The sequence below is a fragment of the Lagenorhynchus albirostris genome, chromosome 1, assembly GCF_949774975.1.
Source record: "Lagenorhynchus albirostris chromosome 1, mLagAlb1.1, whole genome shotgun sequence".
In the NCBI taxonomy this organism is placed as follows: domain Eukaryota; kingdom Metazoa; phylum Chordata; class Mammalia; order Artiodactyla; family Delphinidae; genus Lagenorhynchus; species Lagenorhynchus albirostris.
This window is the reverse complement of record NC_083095.1, coordinates 36,831,762-36,858,047: the sequence shown is the minus strand read 5'-3', so window position 1 is coordinate 36,858,047 and position 26,286 is coordinate 36,831,762. Positions and strand designations below refer to the sequence as shown.

At 45.1% G+C, this 26,286-nt stretch overlaps 1 protein-coding gene across 2 annotated transcripts in view; it reads right to left on the bottom strand.

Annotated features, from left to right (window-relative positions):
* Window positions 1-26,286, bottom strand: part of SPTB (spectrin beta, erythrocytic) — a 124,419-nt gene that overhangs the window by 69,712 nt on the left and 28,421 nt on the right. The window lies entirely within an intron of this gene.

Here is a 26,286-nt window from a genome sequence, read left to right as displayed (position 1 = left end):
TGCCGTGAACATGGGCATCGGGAGCACTGGGTTCCTCACTTGCCTGTCACTCATTCACGATGCTCATTCATTCATGATTATTTCAAAGATGCGCCCAGTCCCTACGAGGTGGTGGGCACTGTGCCAGGCAATTATGAGTGAGACAGGAAGGGCCCTGTCCTCGTGGAGCTTCTACTCTGGCAGCAAGACAGAGGATTGAAGAAGCAGTTACAATAAGGTGCCACAACTAGGAAAGGATGAGGGAGCGTGAGGGACTCGTGCTAGAGGCTGGGTATCCGGGGAAGGAGAGTTTGAGCGGATTCCTAGAGGAAGCTTGGAGGCATCCTATAAAGGGATAGGTGGAAAGGAACGGGTCCAAACAAAAGGAATAACGAGCAGGTGCACTGTTCTGAAGGTAAGAAAGGGCGTGGCGAAACTTAGGAACCTTATGATATAACTGGAGGTGAGGGCAAGGTCAGAGAGAAAAGCGGGACGGGAGGCTAGAGAGGCCGGGCTGGGTCCTCAATGTCCTGGGCCTTTGGAAAAAGACCGGCTTCCCTTCAGTCTTAACTTCCTCCCCCGTACCTGCCCTTCAGTGCTCTCCCCAGGGAGCTTACAGGACTCCAAGATCAAGTCTGTGACACAGAACAGGGAGCCCAGAGCCTTCCTATCCAAGAGGACAAAAGGGGTGGGAGTAGGGGAGGCTGTGAGGCAGACAAATGACAAGTGTCGACAGCGAGTGAGCTGTGAGGTAAGCCACTCTCTCCCGGAGCGCGTGCATACACACGCACGTCACACACGCACTCAGCCCAGCACACACACTCACCACCCAAGCAGGCACACGCTTGAGGAAGAAGTGAAGCCAGTTCACCAATCCAAGCGTGACTGCATCCGCAGAGCCCTTATTTTTCAGACTGAATCACTTCAGGCTCTTTTCCCCCATCTGATGAATCAATTCCACCGCAGGCCTTTGCGGTAAGACAGGAGGAGCCAGAATTATCCACCCTAACTGCCTAAGGGAGGAAACCAAGGCCTCCTAGGATGAGGCCTCCCCAAGGTCATCTCGGGAATTACTGCTGCGGCTGGGAAGAGGCCAGACTGGGAAGAGGCCACTTTCCGAAAGCAGGTGGGGAACGAACATGGCACACGGGGTCAGAGGGCCTCCCCGGCTTCCAGGGCTTGGCCAAGGTGTTTGCTACTCATGCGGCAGGCAGGGGGCGGGGTGGGGGAAGGCAGGGGAGCCAGCCATCACCCCCCCGGGTATCCGCGTGATTCCAGGCCTGGGACCCAGCACACCCTCGTCCCTTCTGACAGCCTGTCGTCTTGCACAGACGTGCTGCTTCCAAGGCTGAGATGTCCCACTCGGCTGGCCCCGCGGAGGTGGCTGGGAGGGCCCTCCTCCCTCCACCATGCCCTTCCCTACTTCCCTTAAGGGAAACCACCACCAGCTTGGAGCTGCGAGTGGGGAGGGGCTGACAGGCTGACCGCTGGCCCCTGAGCAGGGCCGAGCTGCCAGATGCAGACGGCGAGGTGAGATCGGATCGTGCGTGCAGGAGGTAACCAGACCCTGGCTCTCCTTCTCGTCTCAGGCTATTTTTAAGCGTGGCTGAGAGGGGCCCAGGCTGCGGGGCCCAGGGAGTGAGATTACCTTTGCCGCGGCTCCGTAAATAAGTCTGCCCCAGAAAGATGAGCCTGAGCGGGCAGACCAGCAGGACCGGGCGTTCAAGACAAGACTGATGGCCCCGGGAGCAGAAGAGCAGCCACTCGACAGCAAGTCACCCTGCTTAAAAACGCCCGTGCCGCCTGCGACTGCAGCTCGGAGGAGGCTGCAGCCGGGCAGCGGCTCTGCCGGAACGTGAAAAAAAACACACGTGCGCGTCTAAACACACAACGCTAGGTGTTTTTTCTTTCTTTCTTTTTTTTTTTTTAGAAGGGTCAGGTCCCTGAAGACAAACACCAAGGAAAGAGATTCAGAAACTAAAGAGAGGCCCTCTTCCTCCTGCCCCCTCCCCCAGCCATGCCCACCCCAGCAGCCTGCCCAGATGGCATCCCATCAGGGCCAAGGGGCTGGGGGCTGGGCCAGTGTGCTCAGAGGCAAGGGGAGAATCAGGTGTGAGAGGCAGAAGAGAAGAAAATAAGAAAACAGGAAAGCTACAGACGGTTATTCCAGGAAACTAAAACAAAACAAAATATGCCTAAAACCAAATTCAACCCAGGGTCACCCATAATTGTCACAACGGCCCTTCAAAGGCATGGCAATAAAGAAACCACCATGACTGAAAAGAACAGCATAGGCTGGGAACACACGGTGGGGACACCTAACCAAATGGGGGGGTTCATGGAAATGACATTTAAGTTGATATCGGAGGGGAACTTGGAGCCAAGGTGATTCAGTCACGTCTTTAAGGATATAAGTCATCTATGCAGCCAGACTGGCCCTCCATGAGCATGGCAGACAGCAATTCCATGGCTAAAAATAGGCCCCAAATTGCACCTCTCTTCCCTGCCAGCCCACCCAGGAAAAAAGGTATAAGAAGAAGTTCCATGTCCATTTACTCCCCAGTTCACCCTGAAGCCCCCTAGAAGCCCTTCTCGCAACCCACCAGACCCTCGTCAGACTGCAGGTGGGTCTTCTGTGGTCCGTGGGACTCCGCACCCAGGAGAGCCCACCTTCCCTGTCCGTCAATCTGCCTGTTCAGCAGCGGGGCAGGCCCGTCTCCAAAAGCACAGTCCGGGGCTCAGCCTCACACGGCGAGCTTCTGCCGCCCCCTGACCCCAGGTTACCCTTTGAGTGGGATGGGTGCCTAGAAGACTTGCCCACAGCTCAGTACTGAAAAGCTCATGTGATCGCACAGCGCACTCACTTGCAGAAGGAGCGCCTGCCTGGGAAATGGATTTCACAACATCACTGATGCAACCCACAGCTCTGCCCTTTGCTCATGTGCCCAGGGCCCTGTCTGCTTCTGAGATCAGGTGTTAGGCCTTGGAATTTCAAGCCCACGTGCTATGCTCAGTTAATTCCCAGGGCGGGTAGGAACCCAGGAGGTGGCCGCCGTGGCAGCTCCTTTCCCCGCCTGCAGGGTGCTGCCAGAGTCCTAGGTAGAGCTCACTTCAGCCCTTCCCATAGCGCTGAGCAGCAGAGGATGGATGTTCTTTTCTTTCCCTCCCAACCCTATCCCCTCTTTCCTGTACCACACAAACGTGAGCAGCAACAAAGTCCAGGAGTGAGAAATGGGGGAAATACAGGCTGATGCTGTGTTTCCTTAGCAGGGTCACCGGTGCAGGCTACTGCAATAGCTTAAATACAGTCTTCCTTAAACCGAGAATTTAGACCTTCTCTATCTCTATTTTCTCTTTAGTTGTAAGGTTTGACCCCCTCACTTGCGTCCTATTTTGTTCTGCCCCTTTATGCTACCCCAAACCTGCTTTTAACATGTTTTGCTACTATGGCAACCCAGGTCAAAAGATTAAATCCTAAAGTTTCCCTGGAAATTTTCTGCCAATACTTTTACCAAAACAGAACGTTCTTCTACTCCCTTTGATCATAATCTCATTGCATATTCACAGACACCTTAAAGAATAGTTAAACACTCACTAAAACATCAGGAGAACCAGTGAGCTGCCCAGTGCAGGGTACTCTAAATCTACAGCCAGCCCCAACTTCCTCCCCATCCCCCGTCTCCAGCCTGGCACCTCCATCCGTCTAGCAGACGTCTCCACCTGGAAATTACGGCTCAGTCTCATTACGGCTAAGACTGAGCACACGGCTCCCAGCACAGCAGAGTAGGGGAGCTTCAGGACCATAGGGTGACAATGAGGCCGGGCAAGCATACTACCTGTGGGTGAACTTTCCAGCAGATGGACATCACCAGCAGTGCCTGGGCCAAGCTGCTGCCTCTCCCCAGAGCACACTCTGCTTCCCCAGACTACCGTTCCCATTCTGACCCAGCCTGGCTTCCAGTCCCTCATTAGGAGGGTGCGGTTTGGGGGTTCTTAAAGTCTCAAGATTCCTATCCATGGTTGCCACCATCAAGGATGCCCGTACATTTGCAACATCCTGGTCATTCTAGTCCACTGCTGTTTGGTCATTTTAATCCTTCTGCTCCAGTTTCTGTCACCAGGCAGGGACTTCAGGCCCACATGTCACAACTCGTCTGCCCTCATCATGGAAAAATCTACTACTAAGAAATGGCTTCGGTCATGCTGCAGCTGCTTGGATGGGGGAGGAGGGGAGGGATCATGGCCCCAACAGTTCTTACAGGGATTTGAATGGGGAACAGGTGCTGCTCAGCTCTGATATAGGGATTGGCCCATCAGCCCTCTATCTTAACACCACCTATCAGCACATCACGTCCAACACAGACGCAAATGTCCACTGGGAATAATTAAAGGAGAGGGGAGAGATGGTCCTCTTAATATATGCAATTTTCAAAGATAATCTTCTATTGGGATTCTTGGGCTCCATAGCTACACATACAGAAAGTTATTACAACCCAGTCCTACTTCTTATCCCTCCTGACTCATTTCTTTCAAGATAGTCCCTGGCCTCCTCCCCCAAAATAAGTAGTAATTCTACGATAGTTGAATTGAAAAGCTGAATGCCCAATTTCTGTTCTTTCAAGAAGACTTTTCTAGAACACCCACAGTTACCCCTCTCTTCTCTGATGAAAACTTCACAGGGAGGTAGTGTGGCCTCAACATTCGAAGTGGTCAAGAATAGGCTGAAATACCTATGAACTGGGAGAAAATATTTGCAAATGATGCAACTGACAAGGGCTTAATTTTCAAAATATACAAACAGCTCATACAACTCAACAACAAAAAAACAAACAACCCAATCAAAAAATGGACAAAAGACCTAAATAGACATTTCTCCAAAGAAGACATACAGATGGCCAACAGGCGCATGAAAAGATGCTCAACATCACTAATTATTAGAGAAATGCAAATCAAAACTACAGTGAGGTATCACCTCACACCAGTCAGAATGGCCATCATTAAAAAGTCTACAAATAACAAATGCTGGAGAGCGTGTGGAGAAAAGGGAATCTTCCTACACTGTTGCTGGGAATGTAAATTGGTGCAGCCACTATGGAGAACAGTATGGAAGTTCCTCAAAATACTAAAAATAGAGTTGCCATATGATCCAGCAATCCCACTCCTGGGCATATATCCAGACAAAGCTATAATTCAAAAAGATACATGCACCCCTATGTTCACAGCAGCACTATTCACAATAGCCAAGGCATGGAAACAGCCTAAATGTCCATTGACAGATGAATGGATAAAGAAGATGTGGTACATACATACAATGGAATACTACCCAGCCATAAAAATGAATGAAATAATGCCATTTGCAGCAACATGGATGGACCTAGGGATTATCATACTAAGTGAAGTAAGTTAGACAGAGAAAGACAAATATATGATATCATTTATATGTGGAGTCTAAAACATGACACAAATGAACTTATCTACAAAACAGAAACAGACTCACTGACATAGAAAACAAACTTATGGTTATCAAAGGGGAAAGGGGTGGGGGAGGGGTAAATTAAGAGTCTGGGATTAGCAAATACAAACTACTATATATAAAATAGATAAACAACAAGGTCCTACTCTATAGCACAGAGAACTGTATTCAATATCCTGTAATAAACCATAATGGAAAAGAATATAAAAAGAATATATATGTATATGCATAATTGAATCACTTCGTTGTACACCAGAAACTAACACATTGTAAAATCAACTATACTTCAATAAAATAAATTCTAAAAAAAGAATAGGTTGAAATAATTAATTTGAAATAAAAGGTGAGATATTTCTCATGAAACAATTGATTCAGAAAAGATAATCAAAAAATAAAACCATTAGATAACAGATTGATGGAGAATTATACAATGGAATCAAGTTCCCAACACCTGAATTCACTGATGAGTTTTAGCATCACTAAGAATAAGACAATGAAATACTGTGTGTCTCCAGATATGATGCAATATGAAGGACATCATGGCCTATGACATTCTTGCCAAAAAAGTTGAACCTCAATCTGATCGAGTCTGTAGAGCTAAGTTCCCATTTACAGGAATTATAGGAGATTGATAGACAAGTTAAATGACAACATGAGGAAGCAAAGAGGCAGACCCGGAAGGCGGGTCATTTTGCAGACAACCGACTCCACTTTTTCAACAAGTCAACGGCATTAAAACAAACAGACTGAAAAAGAGGCAGAGGGTAGGGACTGCTGTAGATGAAAAGAGACTTAGGAGATATAATAATGCATGTAACATGTATTTTGTTTGGAATTTGAATCAAACAACACCAAAACACATTTTTTAGACAACGAGGGGTATCTGAATTATAGACTCAATAGTGGATAATGACCAGGAATTATAGTCAATTATGTTAGGTGTGATCATGGCTTTGAGGTTATGTTACCATGGCCCTAGCGCCTAGTATGGTCTGGCTTCTTCCTCCCAGTCCAAGCTCATCCCTCACCACATGCACTACGTGCATCCTGCAAGTCTCCTTTCAGTTCTCAACCGGCATCCACGCCCCAGGCCGCCCCCTCCTCACCCCACCCCGGCTCTTGTGCACACTGTGCCCTTGGCCTGGAACACTTCCTGGAGCATCTTTGCATGTCTGGCTCCTCCTCCTTCCTCAGGTCTCCTCTTAGGTATCACTTCCTGTGGAAGTCCTCCCCAAGTACCACATCTAAGCTAAGTCCTTTGTCATCCTCAGTCTGGGCACTTTGCTTGACCCCTTCATAGCCCTCATCATAATTGCAATTACTCATACATCTGTTGGTTTACTTTTGTTTTTGTCTCTCCCTGCCTAGACTGTAGAGGTTCCTTGCAGGCAGCTGCAAGCCTGTCTTATTCATTATTGTATTCCAGTGCCTAGCACTGTGCTTGGGACATAGAGGTGCTCAGTAAATATTCTCCTCCTCCTAGAGACCTCAGCTCAAACTCTGGAGCCTCTAGCCCACCTTATTCCTTGATCCATGCAGTACTTTCACATAGTCCACTTATGTGCATTGAGCACTTATTCAATATTGATTCATCACCACGGCCAGTCATTAAGCCTCTGTAAAGTGTCTTCCATCCATCACTCCTTTATGTTCTAAGGCTTCCACTTCACTCCAGGCCCTTACCGTTTCCGGCCTGGACTTGGGTAATGGTCCAACTTTGTCTGTTTCGGGCCTCTTCAATCCATCCTACACAGCCCTCCTCATAATGACTCGCCTCTACTCCACAGCTTTCAGCAACTCTCTAACGCACAGTCTAATCCAGGGTCCTACACCAGTTGGTGCTGAGCTCATACTCTCTCTTATGCCATCTCTGCTCCAACCAAGAGGGTCCATGTGTCCTGCACCCCCCACCTTTGTACCATGTGCCTCTACAACTTTATTTGTGCCACATCCCGTATGCTGAAATTTAGGTACCTCTCCTTGCAATTTAAAACAAATATAACTTTCAAACATTTAGAAACACAATATAACATTTTCCTAGAATAGGAAGGAGGTCACCTTACCCCTCCTATTCAACTCCATGGATCCTGCACTGCTTCTATGACCAGCAAGTGGAGGCGGCAGTCACGGTGGGCTCAGGGAAAGCTGCTGACGATCTGTGCACCGACTCTCCCTCCTCAGTCCTGCTCCCTCCCCCAGTCTCATGTTTATTGCTGGGTGAGGCCAGATCCTCACTACCCTTCCTTCTGGCCATCCTTCCAATCCTGGAAAGAAGATGAATCTTTAGCTTCTTCTCCCTTCCATCTTCATTTTAATATGTTCACGTCTTTCTCATCTTAAGTAAAACTCCTCCTTTCCATCCTTTCTTTCCTACCTTTCAAAGCCAAATTTCTTGACAAAGTTGCCAAGAATAAGAACAGGTGATTTACAGAAGAGGAAATCCAAAAGGCTAAGACCCTAAAAAGAGATACTCAAGTTCATTGGCTAACCAACAAGTGCTGATTAAAATGAGACACCAGAGGCAAACGTTATCAAGCTGGGTAACACGAGGTGTAGATGGTGGTGTGCAGCACAGATACCTTGTGTACTACTGGTGGGAGAGTGGAGCGGCCCAGCCATTCTGGAAGGCAGTCTGCAGTTCTCAGGCAGGTTACGTATCTACAACCCTGTCCGTAGGCATGCAGAGCAAAGAAATTCTCACACAAGTCAAAAAGGGGACAAATGCAAGGAAGTTCACTGCAGCATTGACTGTGGTGGTGGGGAGGTGAAGATAACCTGTGTGTCCATCGCTGGGAGATGGACAGTAAAATGTGGTGAATGGACACATGCAGGACACATGGCAGCATTGGAGGATCTTAAAAAACAGTGGAGAAAATAAAGAAACAGAATGAGATCTATAACACACCACTGAATAATTTCAAAACATATGCACATAAAACAGCATACATATTATAAGGATATAAACAAAAGAAAAACTCTTAAACACATGAAAATGGTTGTCTCTAGGTGGACTTAGGGAAACGGAAAAGGGAAATGGAGATAAAAAGAAACCAACCAACCAACCAGGGGAGGTGCCCTGCCTAGAAAATGATGACGATGAACTGAGAGGGATGATGAGGCCTCTGCTTCTAAAGTAAAAATAGATACAGTGTATTTAACTATATTCATGAGAACTTCCTCATCCCATAACAACTCACTCCTTACTGCACTGAAAGCTGGCTTCCCTATTAGTTCATGAGGCTATTCTTGAACTATTCTTGAAGCTATTCACTGACAGCTCCCTTCCTTGTTCCTTAAAACAACAGATGCTTTTCAGGTCTTATCTTGACTTCTCAGAAGCCTTAAGCTCTGTTAGCCATTCCAAAATTTCCTGAAACCACTTCCTTTGTCTTCCAGGACATGCTCCTTGTTCTCCTTTAACTCTCTGGCCTTTCTCCTTGGCCTGCTCTGGGGGCTACTCTTCCTCTACCTGTCCCTTGAATGGTGATGTTCCCCAGAGTTCTGTCCTGGGCCCCTTCCATTCTTCCTCTGTCTACTCGCTGTTTCTAGACAATCTCCTGCACTCCCATGACCTGAATGACCACCTCGCGTGAATGACTTCGTGACCTTCACCTTGCATGACCTCTCTGCAACTCCCATCCATCACATCCAACTGCCTTCTGAACATCCACCCGGAAGGCCCACAGGCCTCTCACACTCAGCATTATTCCCAGTTGACTCTATCATCAACCCAGTCCCAGTCCTTCCTGCCATGTTCCTAGTCCACCAATATCCCAATGGCCCAAACCCAAACCTGGGGTGACAGAACCCATTATCTCATCAACTCAGTCCCCTCGATATCTCTCAAATCTCCATTCTTCTCCGTCTCCACTGCTCCCCTTCACTTCTCACCACTGTCATCTCAACTCTAGTGGCTTCCTGCTGATTTCTTTGCACCCATATTTGCTCTTTTGCCTACCATCCTGACCTATCCTCTACAATGTGGCCAGAAAGATCATCTTAGAATATAAATATGAGGTCACTTCCATACTTTAATAGCTCCTCTCTATCTCAGAAGAAAGTTTAAAATCCATCATAAATCAGAGTCAGAGCCCTTTGTGATCCATCCCCTCCCTGAACACTATTTTATCCAACCCTCCCTACTTCCGCAACCCTACTTTCCAGCCATAACGAACTCTATTCAGGTCCCCAGCTCTCTCTGGACACACTCTTTGCACGTGCTGTTCCCTAAGCCTGGAACACACTCCCTCTTTTTCAGAATAATTTCTTATCCTTCAGAACTCGTCTTAGCCTTTGCTTTCTTCGAGAAAGCTCCCCATCTTCACCCCCATCCCCTGCAGCAGTGGGAGGTGGGAGCACTTCTTCCAGGCTCCCATCACACTCAGTGCTCATTGTCATCAAAGCACTTAGCCACAATATAGGAGAATAATCTATTTTTCTGTCTTTCCCAATAGACCATAAGCTACGTGAAGCCAGGGACATCCTTAATCATTTTTTTTGGTCCCAATTGCCCAGCATAATGCCAGGTACACGAAATGCGGATAAAAACTACTGAACAAATGGGTGAGAACTGAGAAAGGCAGAGTACTGCCCTGAAGAGGACAAGAGCAGCTCCTGCAGAGGACACACTATTTGGAGGCCAGTTTGGAGGTCAAGGTGGTGAAGGGGCTGGAAACGTGGCACGTAGCAGGAGTGCTGTGAATGCAGGCTGGTCATCGATGCCCTGACAGTGTCACTGTTGCCCTTGTGCCTCAATCTCACATTGCCGCCGTCTCTTCCTCTTCTGCTGGACGGTGGTGGCAAAAGAACAGGCAGTGGCAACAGGGCCCAACGCCTACAAACCAATCTTGAAACCTTTCAGAGCAGCTCCGACTCAACCCACACCTCAATTTTCTCACCAGAAACATTGATGAAAGCAGCCGTTCTCACCCAGAACTCTTCTAGACAGGGAAGCCCCACTCCACTTAGCTGAGAAGTCTTTTATATATCCTTTCTTGTGTCACAGAAACATCACTCATAGAATGGTTTCTATCTGTACAGCTCTGCTACACAAAGAGATCTATTTTAAAAGTTGAACCTATAAATAATATATGTTATGGGTGCCAGTTCGGCATTCATTCATGTTAGAGCTTTTAAAATAATTCAGTTAAAATTAATCTTTTAAAAGTTGCTCAGGCCCACAAGGACTCCTGAGGGGACGGGCGCTGGCTGGAGGATTTTCCCACCTTTGGCCAGGGCATGAGCCCGGTGCGGTGGGGCTGTCCTCTGGACACATACAGGAAGCTGCCTGCAAGGCTCCAGTCTCGCAGCAAAGGCAAGTGCAGCCTTTCCAGGCTTGGCAGAGCCGGTCCGCCCGTGCACAACCTCCCAGTCTGCTCAGAGAGCACCCCTCGGCCACTAGAATCCGTTTCAGCCTCCTTCCCTGGACTCTGCTGATGGGGACGCACCAGCTGCTGGCTCATGCAGTCACTCTGCCGCCCACGGTCCTCGGGAAAAAGACTTGGCTCTTTACACAACTGTGAGCAAAGCCCAAGGCTAGGAAGGGAACCTGGAATTTACTAGGAGCGTTATATACATTGCCCCGTTTAACACACACCTATACTCACAAACTATTAGATATTATTACTGTTATTATTGCTATTAGTATTATTGTCCCTGTTCTATCAAAACAGTAGACCTGGGTTGAAATCCTAACTCCTGTACTAAACTTAGTAGTCGTGTGCTCTTCTATAAGTCACTCAACCACTCTGTACCTCAGTTTCTCCACCTGTAAAATGAGGGAAATACCCTGTGCTTCCACGGCACAGGATAGGGCCTACCAATGTCCGAATTCTACTCTTTCTACACGCAGCTTGGAGGCATCTTCCAGTCACCCCTATGGTTAGGTGTGGCTGTGCGATTGAATGAGCACAAGGGACACCACTTCGAGGGCTTAGCCATAAAAATCTTCCCCATAATTCCTCATTCTTTCCCCTAAACTCCTAGGACCTAAAGGGCCAAGATGAGAGGAACCTGATTTCCTGGATGACTGTGGGGAACAAAGTCTCCCCCTCAGTTTATACCCATTGACTCATCTATGATGTGAGTCAGAAATAAAATTTATTTTACAGTTCCTTATTAGAGCAGTTAGGATACCGAAATCAACACACCCACCACTTACCACATAAAGCTGTGTACAGATTATAGGAAGTTATATGAAAATGATGTATAAACCATAGAGTACCCTATAACCCCAAGGTATAGTTATTTACAAAGAAAATGCAGTATTTCTCAGTATCAAATTTGTGGGTCTGCTCAATACACACACTCTCACAGCAAAAAGGAAAGTACACAGTAGAAGGAGTCTACTGTCATTACCCCATTGCCCCTTCTGCAAACGTCTTTCCCTTTCACCCCTGCCTCAAGCATCCAAGCTCTCTCAACCTCCCTTGATGCCAGGTTCCTCCACTGAGTTGAATGACCCAAGTGGAACTCCTCCTTCAGACCTACTTCCATCCTTACTTCAAAACAAAATTGACTTTGACAACCTAATTCCCTATCATAGGCAACTCCTCAAAGGGAAGGATGCCATTTTCACCTCAGAGGTCTCTGCACATGGCAGGGACTCCATTTTAGTACATGTTAATTGGATGAAACGGATGTATCTACTTTCCCAAGGGGCAGAGTACCTCTCCCAGGGAACACATCTTAATAAGCGCCTTACAGAAATAGATCACCTTATTCAAAGGATGGATATGAAAGAGACAGTGTAGGACCCAAACCAGACAAATAGGTGAAAAATGGTTAGTCAGACAGGTTACTCAGCATGTTCAAATTGTGTGAGGGAGGGAACTGTGTATGGTACCTACAGGGAAAGCCAACTTTGCCTAGAGAGCCCCTGAAAAGTATAGCCTTAACTTATGTACAACCTGTGCTAGGAGGTAAACCCTGGGTGGGAGAAGGAACTGTCCAAAGTTAAAGAATGTGGCAAGAAGGGTGCAGAATGAGGCCCTATTTCCTGCCTTCTAGAGTTACACTCAGACCTCTTAGCCTCACTGCTGGCCTGACCATAACCAAGGACTTTGATGAATTTTCCAACATTATTCTAGTACCCTGTATCTGACTACAGAATCAAGACAAGCATTCACAAGTAGGTTGGCACTGTTTATTCATTAATTCAACAATTTTTTATTGAACAAAGCACCCCCCGCAAAACTCATGAAATATTTAGATATAAATAGAACAAAATATGTGCAAGATCAGTAGGCTGAAAACTACAAAACACTGATGAAAGAATTTGAAAGTCTAATAAATGGAGAGATATACCATGCCCATGGAATGGAAGATTCAATATTATTAAGATGTCAATTTTCCTGAAACTGATCTACAAATTCAGTGCAATGCCAATCAAAATACCCACAGGGCTTTTTTTTTTTTTTTTTTAGAAATCAACAAGTTGCTTCTAAATTTTCTATTGAAATACAAAGATAATAGAATAGCAAAACCATTTTGTAAAAAGAACAAAACTGGAGGATTCACATTACCTGATTTCAAGACTTACCACAAAGCTACAGCCATCATGATAGCATAGTATGGCAAAAGGACAGACACACAGATCAATGGACTAAAGTCCAGAAATAGACTGACATATATATATAGTCAAACAATTATTGTCAAAGGTGCAAAAACAATGTAACAGAGAAAGGGTAGGTTTTTTCAACAAATGGGTGCTGCACAACTAGACATCAAATGAAAAATAAAGTGAACCTCTCTACCTATACCTTACACCACATACAGAATTTAAGCTAAAATGAATTATAGACCTAAATGTAAAACCTGAAACTTCTAGAAAAAAAAAAAGAAGAAAATCTTTGTAAAGTTGGGTTAAGCAAAATATTTTAGATACAGCACCAAAAGTATGATCCATAGAAGATTGAGTATTATAAAAGAAAAAATTGATTAATCTGACCACCAAAAATAAAAATGTCTGCTCTTTGAAAGATATTAAAAATACAAGCTGCAGACTGGGAGAAAATACTTGTAAAACACTTGTCTGATAAAGGACTTATATCCAGAATATATAAAGAACTCTCAAAACTCATTAATTTTTTAAAAAAGGAAAAAACTCATTAATTAAAAAAAGCCTCAATTAAAAATGAGCAAAAGCTTTTTTTAAAAATTTTAATAAATTTATTTATTTATCTTTGGCTGTGTTGGGTCTTTGTTGCTGTGCGCGGGCTTTCTCTAGTTGCAGTGAGCGGGGGCTACTCTTCGTTGCAGTGTGCAGGCTTCTCATTGTGGTGGCTTCTCTTGTTGCAGAGCACAGGCTCTAGGCATGCGGGCTTCAGTAGTTGTGGCACAGGGGCTCAGTAGTTGTGGCTCGCAGGCTCTAGAGTGCAGGCTCAGTAGTTGCAGTGCACGGGCTTAGTTGCTCCGCGGCATGTGGGATCTTCCTGGACCAGGGCTTGAACCCGTGTCCCCTGCATTGGCAGGCGGATTCTTAACCAGTGCGCCACCAGGGAAGCCCAAGCAAAAGTTTTATACAGATGTTTCATCAAAAGATACGCAGATGGCAAATAAGCACATGAAGAGCTCAGTATCATTCATCATTAGGGATGATGAAACTACAATAAGATATCACTACGTGCCTATTAGAATGGCTTTTAAAAAAACTGACAAGTGCTGGTCAGGATGCAGAGCAACTAGAACTCTCAAACATTGCTGGTGGGAATGCAAAATAGTACAGCCACTCTGGAAAAGAATTTAGCAGTTTCTTACAAAATTAAACATACGTTTACCATATGACCCAGCAATCCTACTCCTGGGTATCTTTACCCTAGAGAACTAAAAACTTAGGTTCACGCAAAATGTAAATGTTTATAGCAGCTTTACTCATAATGACCCCAAATTAGAAACAACCTGTTTATTAACTGGTGAATGGATAAACCAACTGTGGTACCTCCACGCAATGAAATACTACTCAGTGATGAAAAAAAAGAACTGATAAATTAGACCCAACATGAGTGCATCACAAATGCATTATGCTAAGTGAAAGAAGCTGGACACAAAAGGCTGCATACTGTATGATTCAGTTTATATGAAGTTTTGGAAAAGGCAAACCTATAAGGACAGAAAACAAACCCGTGGTTGACAATGGTTAGGGTTGAAGAAAGGGGCTGACAACAAAGGGGCATTAGGGAATTTTGGAGGGTGATTGTGGTGGTGGTTATACCACTGTGTGTATTTGTCAACACCTATAATAACGTACACTGAAAAGTGTAAATTTTACTGTATGTAAATTATTCCTCAATAAATTTAAAAACAAAATACTGAAACTAAAAACATAAACATAAATAAAAAGACTAAAAACAAATACTTATTGAGTACCTACTATGTACAGGTGCATTGTTATGAACTGCTTTCACAATAGTGATATAGAATAATTATTACAATTTATTTTAAAATAATGAGAGGGTTTTCTCCAGCAAGGTACGATAATGGAGGAGATTCTGCCCTCAGGTTGCCTAAGACGTGGATATAAGCAATGATACAACAAGATAGAATTAGGTAAGTGTGAAGAGAGAGACGTAAATAAAATATCACAGGAATTCAGAAACAGGAGAGAATACTGAATGTTGGAGAAACCAGGGAAGGCTTCACGATCAAGAGATGCCATTTGAGCTGGGTGTTGTTGACAGGAAGTGGTGATTTTATTGTCCAGGTAAACAGTGTTTATCAGAAAGTTTTCTCACATAATTTCTCTTTGATCCTTCTAACAACCTGGGAGACAGGGTAGGAGTGGGGGAGATACTATTAATCGCAGTTTCAGTTAAACAAACTAAGACTTTGAGATCAAGTTCCTTGCCCAACACTTGGGTGGCAAAGCTAAGGCTTAAACTCAGGTCTTCTGAGAGTTCGGTTCACTCTCTGTTCCCAGATGGTACACCCATCTAGAAGAAAAGTTCTTCCTTCTCATGATATCGAGAGTGACTGCTAATGGTGCCCTTTCCACCTTCGGATCTCTCCAAGAGAATGGGTTACTTCTAGCCGTTCTGGCCACTGAGAACACCCTACAAGGCTAAAATGCTTATTTGAGTCTTTCCTGCATGTGGAATGAGAGCCAGCAGAGGGGAGATTTTCTGTGGCATTCATTTAAACTCAAGGTTTAAATGTCTCAAAGTATCTTTTATAAATACTAAAAAAACCAAAAGCCTTGAAAGTTACAAGGATAATATGGACTGCTTCGAATGCATGGTCATATACGTAACCCTGAAATTATTTAAGACGCGACCCCAGACCTTATAGGGCAAACTACTCTTGGAGGGGATCAGCTTCCCCAAAGAACTCTGAAGCTCTTCCAAGAAGCTTTCTTGTGACCCGAAGGAGGACACCTGTTCACATGCCTTATCTGGCTGAGCCTCTTATCCGTCGTTCCTTCACGCGTGTGAGAGTCTATCTGGCGCACACTGAGCTCCTTGCTCTGGAGCCTGTCTACATGCCAACCTCTAGGCTAGTGATCACATTTCTCTGGGGAAGAAACAATACCACGGAGATGTAAATGGCTTCTACATTTTGCTGCTGCTATCTCAATCCTTTTTGTTCATTGCTAACTTAAAAAAATAATGAGACAGTGCCATTATGAGCAGAAATTAATTTAACCAAATATTTCCTGAATGGATGCTATATATGTGTTCATAATGAGATGGTCCCTGTCCTCAAGGATCTTACAGTCAGGCAGGTTATTCAAACATTTCTCATTGGCAAAACTGGAGAAACTTCTTTCTCCTTTCTGAGTTCTAGTTTTCTCATGTGGGTACTAGGGAGTAAATTTCTCCAGCTATTAAGCAGTTGTCATCAAAAACATTTACTGAGAATCTATAGCACGCTGCACCTCATAAACACCATCACGTGAAATCCTCAGAACAACCCTTTGAGGCAGCCACTCCTTTTTCTGACTGAAGCATCGTTGGTATACAATATGATATAAGTTACAGGTGTACAGTATAGCGATTCACAGTTTTTAAAGGTTATACTCCATTTATAGTTATTATAAAATATTGGCTATATTCCCCGTGTTGTACAATATATCCTTGTAGTTTATTTTATACCTAATAGTTTGTACCTCTCACTTCCCTACCCCTATATTGCCCCTCCCCCTTCCCTCTCCCCACTGGTAACCACTAGCTTGCTCTCTATCTCTGTGTCTGTTTCTTTTTTGTTATATTCACTAGTTTGCTGTATTTTTAAGATTCCACATATAAGTGATATCATACAGTATTTGTCAATTCTCTGTCTGACTCATTTCACTTAGCACAATACCCTCCAAGGCCATCCATGTTGTTGCAAATGGCAAAATTCCATTCATTTTTTATGGCTGAGTAGTAGTCTATTGTGTATACACACCACATCTTCTTTACCCATTCACATGTTGATGGACACCTAGGTTGCCTACATTTTGGCAACTGTAAATAATGAACATTGGGGTACATGTATCTTTTCAAATTACTGTTTTTATTCCTTTTGGATATGTACCCAGGAGTGGAACTGCTGGGTCATATTTTTAGTTTTTTGAGAAACATCTATACTGTTTTCCACAGTGGCTGTACAAATTTACACTCCCAGCAACAGTGTAGGAGGGTTCCCTTTTCTCCACATCCTCACCAACATTTGTTATTTGTGTTTTTTGATGATGGCCATTCTGACAGGTGTGAGGTGATATCTCACTGTGGTTCTGATTTGCATTTCCCTGATGATTAGCAACGTTGAGCATCTTTTCATGTGCCTGTTGGCCATCTGCATGTCCTCTTTGGAAAAATGTCTATTCACGTCTTCTGCCCAATTTTTAATTGAGTTGTTTGCTTTTTTATGTTGAGTTGTATGAGCTGTTTATATATGTTGGATATTAATCCCTTACCAGTCATGTCACTTGCAAAATTTTCTCCCATTCAGTAGGTTGCCTTTTTGTTTTGTCAATGGTTTCTCTTGCTGTGCAAAAGATTTTAAGTTTACTTAGGTCCGTTTTTTTTTGGTTTTTTTTTTTTTTTGCGGTACGCGGGCCTCTCACTGTTGTGGCCTCTCCCGTTGTGGAGCACAGGCTCCAGACGTGCAGGCTCAGCAGCCATGGCTCACGGGCCCAGCCGCTCCGCGGCATGTGGGATCTTCCCAGACCAGGGCAAGAACCCGTGTCCCCTGCATCGGCAGGCGGACTCTCAACCACTGTGTCACCAGGGAAGCCCGGTCCGTTTGTGTATAGTTCTTATTATCCCCATTTTAAAGGTGAGGACACTGAGGCTTAGAGAGTTCGGTGATTTGCCCCATCCATTGGCCAGTAAGTGATGGAGTCAGGATTCAACCTCAGGCAGTCAGGCTCAGAGCCCCTGCCCTTAACCACTGCGATCATAGCCCTGCCTGCCCTGAGCCCTATGCGGGGAGGAATGAGAGATCAAAGGAGCAGGGTGCCTATAAACAGTTTTTAAATCATCTGGGACAGATTCGTCCACATTCAGCTCGACACCAGGCAACAAGAACATCAAGAAAGGCAACAGGAAAGAAAGATGATCTACATTGGGAGGCCAAGAGGCCCTTTAAGGTCACAGTTAATCCAACCCTGAGATTGCAGAACACAAATACACTGGGTCTCTAGCAGGCATCAGACCCACATTTCCTCTGAGAATCTCCAAGCACCTTTTCCCCCAGAGTCGTCGCAGACACCGAGAGGATAGGAAAGCAAGGTGGGGTAACTTTCCCAGGACAAACAAGTGGCAGTGTCAGAAGGGAAATGTCTGTGTTTAACCCCCAGCTCTTCACTGAAGCCACACTCTATTTTTAGGGTCCCTCTTTAACCCAACACACATCTATTTTCAGAAGAAGGGAAACCCCAATGTGTGGAACCAGAGGAGGGTTTCTGCAGGTTTTCCAAGGTGCCACAGTTTGATAACACTCTCTGCCTATCTATTAAAGAGTGCAGCGAATGTTATCACCTGAAAGCACCCGAGGCCACGGTACCCCTGGTTCTGAGCACTGGAAATGGGCTGCCCAGAACTGGACAGCATGTCAGAGCCTCACCCTGTAATCAGACTGAGCTGCTTGCAAAGGAACTGCTACCACATTCCTCTCTTAAAGAGGTCTGACACCAAATAGCTTGGCCGGGGCCAGGGCAGCCAGAGGTGCCAAGTGCCTGCCGTTCCCAGGGAGGCGTGTGTGTGTGGCCAGGGTGGTGGACACGTAAGCCACGGTAGGTCATCTGAAGAGTGTGGAGAAGTGAGTGATCATCGCTAAAATAGTCTGCAGGCAACTCCAGAAAGCTTGCCATGCCTCGACATTCTCAAGTACATGGTAGCAATACTCGACCATTCAGCAAAGGCTTCCAGAAAGAACCAGAGATTTAGTGCCAGAAATAGTAGACTAAGGCGACTTTGACCTGGGGACATGAACCAGGCAGTGCCACGCAGTGGTTGGGGGCATCTGGAGTTAGACAGCCCCGGGGTGACTCTGGCCTTAGCCACTCACTAGCTGTGTGGCCTTGGGCCATTTCTTTAAACTCTTTAAGCCTCCGTTTCTTCATCTATATATAAGGTGGAGTTAATAGTCATCACCAGGGCTTCCCTGGTGGCCCTGTGTTAAGAATCCGCCTGCCAATGCAGGGGACACAGGTTCAATCCCTGGTCCGGGACGATCCCACATGCTGCGGAGCGACTAAGCCCATGTGCCACAACTACTGAGCCTGCGCTCTAGAGCTCGCAAGCCACAACTACTGAAGCCCACGCACCTAGAGCCCATGCTCTGCAACAAGAGAAGCCACCGCAATGAGAAGCCCGTGTACCGCAATGAAGAGTAGTCCCCGCTCGCTGCAACTACAGAAAGCCCGCATGCAGCAACAAAGACCCAATGCAGCCAAAAATAAATAAATTTTAAAAATAAAGTATCTGTAGCGTGTGATATGATATATATAAAAAGAACCAGTCATCACCTCACAGCACTGATGTTTGGATCAGATAAGATGATATATTTAAGAGTCCTTCACAGTCCTTCACAGAAGGCCTGAATACGTGTGGGCCACTAAATATCGCACCAGGTCTGTGGCTGCTCCCACAACTCAGAAGAATGAACTGTTGCCCCTCGTTGTAGCTCAGTTTCTCCAGTAATAAAACAGCAACTATTCTTCCCCCCTCCTCTGTTTATGGCACTTAAAAGCCGGGGATATGCAGAAGTTGAGGGTTTCTTTAATCATCAGAAATGTTATCCAGTGTTTACACAGCATCTATTCAGGGACTGGCCATCTCTCCCTTTTTGGGAATCTGTCCTCTAAATGTTGGATGACAGATTTCTAATTAAAACAAGCTGTCTAGGGCTTCCCTGGTGGCGCAGTGGTTGAGAGTCCGCCTGCCGATGCAGGGGACACGGGTTCGTGCCCCGGTCCGGGAAGATCCCACATGCCGCGGAGCGGCTGGGCCCGTGAGCCATGGCCGCTGAGCCTGCGCATCCGGAGCCTGTGCTCTGCAACGGGAGAGGCCACAACAGTGAGAGGCCCGCGTACCGCAGAAAACAAAACAAAACAAAACAAAACAAGCTGTCTATACTTTTCCACTTCTTGAGGTTTTTATGGTGCCAGGAGCAGACATGAGGAAGCAACCATCTCCCATGCTGTCAGAGACTCATCTACAGAAGAGACGCTACGGGAAGGATGCAGAGCAGCCGTGCTGTCGCCACTCAGGATCTGTCATGTGACACCCCCTCTTTCCCTCCAATGAAAGCAGAAAGATGTCTTTAGTCCATTGGGGGAAAATAAAATCAGTGCTTGAATATTTGCCACAATTCTTCACAACAAACCCAGCAGTAACTTCCTTACTTTCTCATTTCTACTTGGTCATGGCCCCATCACAGTGCCCTCATTCCATCACAATCCCTACTTCTCATGCTAGAAAAAGGGATGGGAGTGACATTCTGTTGAGAGTTAGTATAGGTTTCTGGCTTGCGCAAGCTGCCTTCTCTGGATAAAGGCCATCAGCTGTCAAACCAGCCCGAAGAGCTGAGCTCTGAGAGAAGAGTGGGTTTGCATAGAGGGGAACGATGCCTGCCTCACCTTGGCACCTTCCCCACCCCGGGTCAGTCAGCAGGCTTGGGGAGCATGAACATTAACCTTCCTCTCTCAGCATCAGCTCCTGCGCCTTGGCCTGAACCATTCTACTACCACCAGCGACCAGCTTACTAAACCAGAACAGCCTAGACGGGACCACTATTAATTGGATGTATTTCCTTGTAGCCAACCTAATATGTTCTAGTAGATTGTTTTTAATTATAAAAGTGCTGTACTCCAGGCCTTTAGAAAATCCAACAAAACAGGTTGCAGTGGAGAGCCAACGGTAGCAGTCTATCCCTCCTCAAGATGGTGCCCCTAAGCTGAGTAGACCGTCCTTACGCGAATGTCTGACAGCTGTGCCTCCCAAGAGCTGCTTAGCAGGAGTCCCCGTGTAAAAAGGATGGGCTAGAAGACCCGAACTTCCTTTATTTTTACCGTTACCCTTGATTACCAGTGAATGAATGCCCTCAGTTGTGAACTGTCCACATCTATTCCCATCCAAACCCTTTCCCTGCACTTCAGGCAGCCAGACCTCTGGCTACTCACGTGAAGGGAACAGGTCCCAACACACAATAGGAATGTGCATCTCCAACAACAAACATCTGTAGAATATCATCACAGAACAGCAACAATAATAACAATAACAAAAATGGGAACAAGCATATTCAGCGAGGACTCAGTACCTGGGATGCATATACTAGGTGCCTGGCATACACAGGAGTGTATTGATAATGAAATGAGCTGTGAGTGCTTTTCACTTTCTCCATCTTATAAAGGAAGAAAGTGAAGCTTACAGAAGTTTAGGAACGTCCCCAGGTCACACTACCGTAAGAAGCAAGGGGTAAAGTCCAACCTACACCTGGTCTGACAGCATAACTTCTGGATGAATTGCTGCTAATGATAAATTTTAACTGTGTTAACAGTCCAGTAATCCATATGAACACTTAGCAGGGCTTCAGTTGAAAAGAAACGTGAAGATGATGCTACAGCTCCCCATAAACACTTCCTATGTGTATAAGTCAGATTTACTATTCTCCTCCCAGATGCTGCATCCCATTTCTACCCAAAGTATAGAAACATTACCAAAATACATTCAAACCACATTTCAGGGATCCCACCTGCTCTAAGACTTCCCTTGGTGTTTAGAAATCTGTCTGGCTCCTGTTTCCTTTGTGACCGCAGCATGCCACTGTAGAGATGGCGAGCACGCTGCTGTTTCTAAAGGCCTGAGCATTTCAGGTCACTAACCCCACCAGAAATGAGACCCAGAAGTCCAGAGTCCTTGAGCTATTGTTCTCTCTACATATTATACTCCCTTGTTCAAGAGAGAGACAGAGGGACATGCAAAACTACTGGAAAACGAAAGATCCAAAGTAGTCCGTATCCAAACCAGCCCAGGGCTGCCTTTATAAAATGAACTCCTCTAAGCCTCGGCCCATTATCTGGGCTTTGCAGAACTGGCCTGCTCTCCTGACTTATCTCTCTTCGCGCCTACACAGTTTGCTACACCCACTGCATGTGGGCATCCTTATCAGAAAATATCCACATGACAAGCGTTTGCCTTTGAACAGAAGTAGCTGTTTAGCCTGCCAAACATCAATAACTCTGTATACTTGTTGGTACATATATTGTGAACACGTACATAAAGCTCGCAAGTACAGAACAGACACCCACTACAGGGCACAAGTGGCCATGTGTCTTTGGAAACTGCCAACCTATTACAAAATACCTGCCACTCTCCTCTTCCCCATCGACTAGGAAATGAGAAGAACAAAACTTGCAGCTCTCTGAATAATTCATTTGTTCCACAAATATTTTCTGAACATTGTGTTGTGCTCTCAAACTGAAAGTTTTACCAAACTATAGGATTCTAGAGATGAGAAGAAGGTTGTCCTCTGTTCCTTTTATGACTAGTTTCACCAGACAGCAGGATCATCCAGCATCAGACTTGCCAAGAGGTGACAGCCTTTGACAATATGAAAATATCACTTTTCAGGGGTCAGGGGGTCCCATGTGTGTCTCCAACATTGGGAAATAATGACTCAGCGACAGCCTCATCTACTCCCTTCATTTCTGAGTCAAATTATTTTTGACTCTTTTTAAAGTTTACCATTTTGGTTTTCAGTGTGTACTTGTTATTTGTTAAGTCTATTTCATGGTCAGGCATTTGGGGCCAATAGTGACTTTTTAAAAATACAGACTACATTTTATGCATCAAGTTGGTCGATCATGGAGTTGAGATAAAATGTTTACTAGCTGCATGGTTCTTAAAAGAAACCACCACCGGAAAGCACTGTTGCAGCCACAGCCTAAAGCACCTAGTGAAATGCGAGACGCTTCGTTCCTGTATCACCTGCTGTGATCAAAATGAAAGCAGAGAACTGTTACTCCTGACTTGTGGTAAGTAATTTGATTATAATGCATCAGGATGACTGGAATTCCCTTCTCCCTACACTGAGAAGCCTGATCTCAACAACAGAACAAAAGCCTACACAGTAATTAAAAACTCTGTCCCAGAAGTGGAGTAGGGGGTGGACCTCATTCTCCTTAAAACCCTTTGAAGGGTCAGGAAACATGGGGGGTGGGAGAGAAAAGGCGGAGTTGTAAAGACCCTCAAAGCTGGTGTATGCATTACTCGAGCTGTGTGTAAGAGTACTGGCGGGGCCTCACGCTTTGTAGAACATGTTTGGCTACAGGGGTCTAGATGATGCCCAGCGGCGGAAAGCCCGTGCAGATACAGGGGTGGGGGGAACCCATGCGCCTAGCGTTGCTGAATGCACACGGTGTATTTGTAGCAGAATGAAAGCACAAAGGAGATAAACGTGTGCACCTGTATTGTGGCAGCTGATTAATTCAATTAATATTTATTGAGCACCTGCAGGGCTCATGACAGCTTACTGTGGGGAAAGAAAGACAGTGTCTCCTGCCTTCAAGGGACTCATGATCTCCTTACAATAAGACAGTGACAAGGAGATGATATAACTGTATGTTTAAATTGGGTCTAAATATCTGTCGGAAAAGGCCTTTGTCTCACTGATCCTTCACATTCTTGATGGCTGACAGCAAGAAAGAAGTCATCTCAACAATCAAATTCCAATCTGCTCAAGTTTTATAGATAAGGTGAAAGAGGACATCAGGAGCTCGGGCCACAGCCTCTGGGCAGAGGCAGTGCATGTATGTGTGTGTAGAAGCACTCGTGGAAAGCATGGCTATCAAGATCCAGGGTGGTCTGCAGCAGGCCATTCAGCTACCAGGAACCCATCATCCATCAGCAGCTCCTCTTCGCCATATGTCTTAACAGCCATAAAAGCCACTTGTCTATGTGTAGAATCACCTCAAGGTGTGATTTCCCCAGTTTCCCACAAGCTTTGCAGCATCAAGCCTAGTTACTTTTTGGATAGGCGTTTAGTCCTCAGAGCCCCAGGAAACTGAAATAGAATTTCACTAGAAAACAGTGATTCAACAGACCTGTTTAGAGAACCCAACATGGTTGCTGGTCTTCTCCCAAAAAACATCAAAGACCAAAATCCTGGCCACATAAGAAGGTGTGGTCTATCCAGATGAAGGAGAATGGGCAGAACATATCTGCAGACAGCTCTCTTCCAAGTATAGACCAGAGCTCAGGCTAAGACGACCCTCATGTGGGCATCTAGGGAGACTTTTCCAAGCTGGGTCCAGTGGGCACTGGGGGATGGGTGGATGAGAGGGAAAAGCCTATTCATCTACCCTTCAGTTACCTTGACAGAGCGGCTTGGCTCCTTCAAGCCACACTGGCTTTGAATCAGAACATCAACTCAGAAGTGTAAATCCTGGGCTGGGAGGAGCCACTGGACTCCTAAGTTAAAACAGGAAGCAGGACTCAGAGTCTGAAGTGAGAGCATTTACTACCATGCAACACCATGCCAGCTGTTGGGAAATGCTTACCTGTATATTCCCTTCCTTTTCCAGCCAGAGTCTAGAACCGCTTGAAATTCACCGTGGAGATCATGCATAACAAGGCATCCACCGTTTGCCGCTGTGTTGGCCAGCACAGACCAGCTCTTGAAAAGAAGCTGCTTTGCACTATTTACAACAGCCAAGACATGGAAACAACCTAAATGTCCATCGACAGATGAATGGATAAAGAAGACGTGGTACATACATACAACGGAATATTACTCAGCCATAAAAAGGAATGAAATAATGCCATTTGCAGCAACATGGATAGACCTAGAGATTATCACACTAAGTGAAGTAAGTCAGACAAAGACAAATACCATGTGATATCACTTACATGTGGTATCTAAAATATGATACAAATGAACTAATCTACGAAACAGAAACAGACTCACTGACATAGAAAACAAACTTATGGTTATCAAAGGGGAAAGGGGGTGGGGGAGGGACAAATCAGGAGTTTGGGATTAGCAAATACAAACTACTATATATAGAATAGATAAACAACAAGGTCTTACTGTATAGCACAGAGAACTATATCCAATATCCTTAATAAAAGATAATGGAAAAAATATAAAAAAGAATATATATATATATGTAAAATTGAATCACTTTGTACACCAGAAACTAACACAACATTGTAAATCAACTACACTTCAATTATAAAAAAGTGAAAAAAAAGAAAAGAGGCTGCCCATTTCCCTCAACACCACCCTGTCAGTGGGTGAGACAAAAGGAGGCGCTCCACATCAACCTACACCTCCACTTCCTCCGTAATTTCTGACCAGGTGACCACACACGCCTTTCCCTGTAAAGTGCTGTCATCCCTCTCATCTGTATCCTCATACTGATACTGATCAAGATAGTAAGGTCACCCTTAAATATCCTCTGAGAATAGAGGCATCCATGATGCTTTTTGATGATCTCTTCTAATGCTTCACAACCATCACATTTATAAGTTTTATGCTTTGCTTTAATTCTTTTACTACCGTTTAAATCTACCTTTAAAAAAAATAACAACCGAATGATGGTTCCTATTTTACCTTCAATACAGAGACAGAAATCTGATTATAGACACACATTCAAAGAAAAGTCACTCTCACTCTGCTTGCTGTCTAATATCATGATCTAAATCCCTTCCACCTTTAATTGAAGAGCCTTAAAAATCACATTCATTTTCTTTGCTCTCGTTAATACCCACTCCAACTCCCCCCCATTTTTCTCTCACTAGGAGCTCCGCAACGAGACTCAGCCCTGTGTGAAGAGCTGGCCAGATGTTCTGAGTGTATGACCTCAGTGCTCCTCTCCTGTTGTTGAAAACTTTTCAGTATTGTTAGTACATCGCAGTCATTTTCAGTTCATGGTTTAGATAAGTAGTTAAGGCCACAGCCTAATAAGCCTTCTCTGATATTCAGTTTTCATCAATGCTATTAATAAGTCGATTCTTGTGCACATTACAGTTACTGAATTACGAAACTGCAAGACACCTCCACAAATTAGCCAATCTATCACCAACTCACCCACCAACACACAGAGTCCAATTGCTTTTACTTTACTACTTTTCAATCTATGATCCACCAGGGCAGCTTTCAGTTTGGTTACAGCTTATAGGGGAATTCCAACATTTTTGAAAACACATTTTGAAATTAGAAAAATAAATAAGGGCTGGTTGTTTAACATCAGCATAACACTCTTGACTTACATCCTTATGCTTATGGTAATAAGAAAATCAACTGACTTAATGAGTACCTACCATGTATATGCACCATGCCATGACACACCCCCTACACTCCCAAAGCTTCCAGTCTTACTTAAGAGACATCACACACATCATAATCCC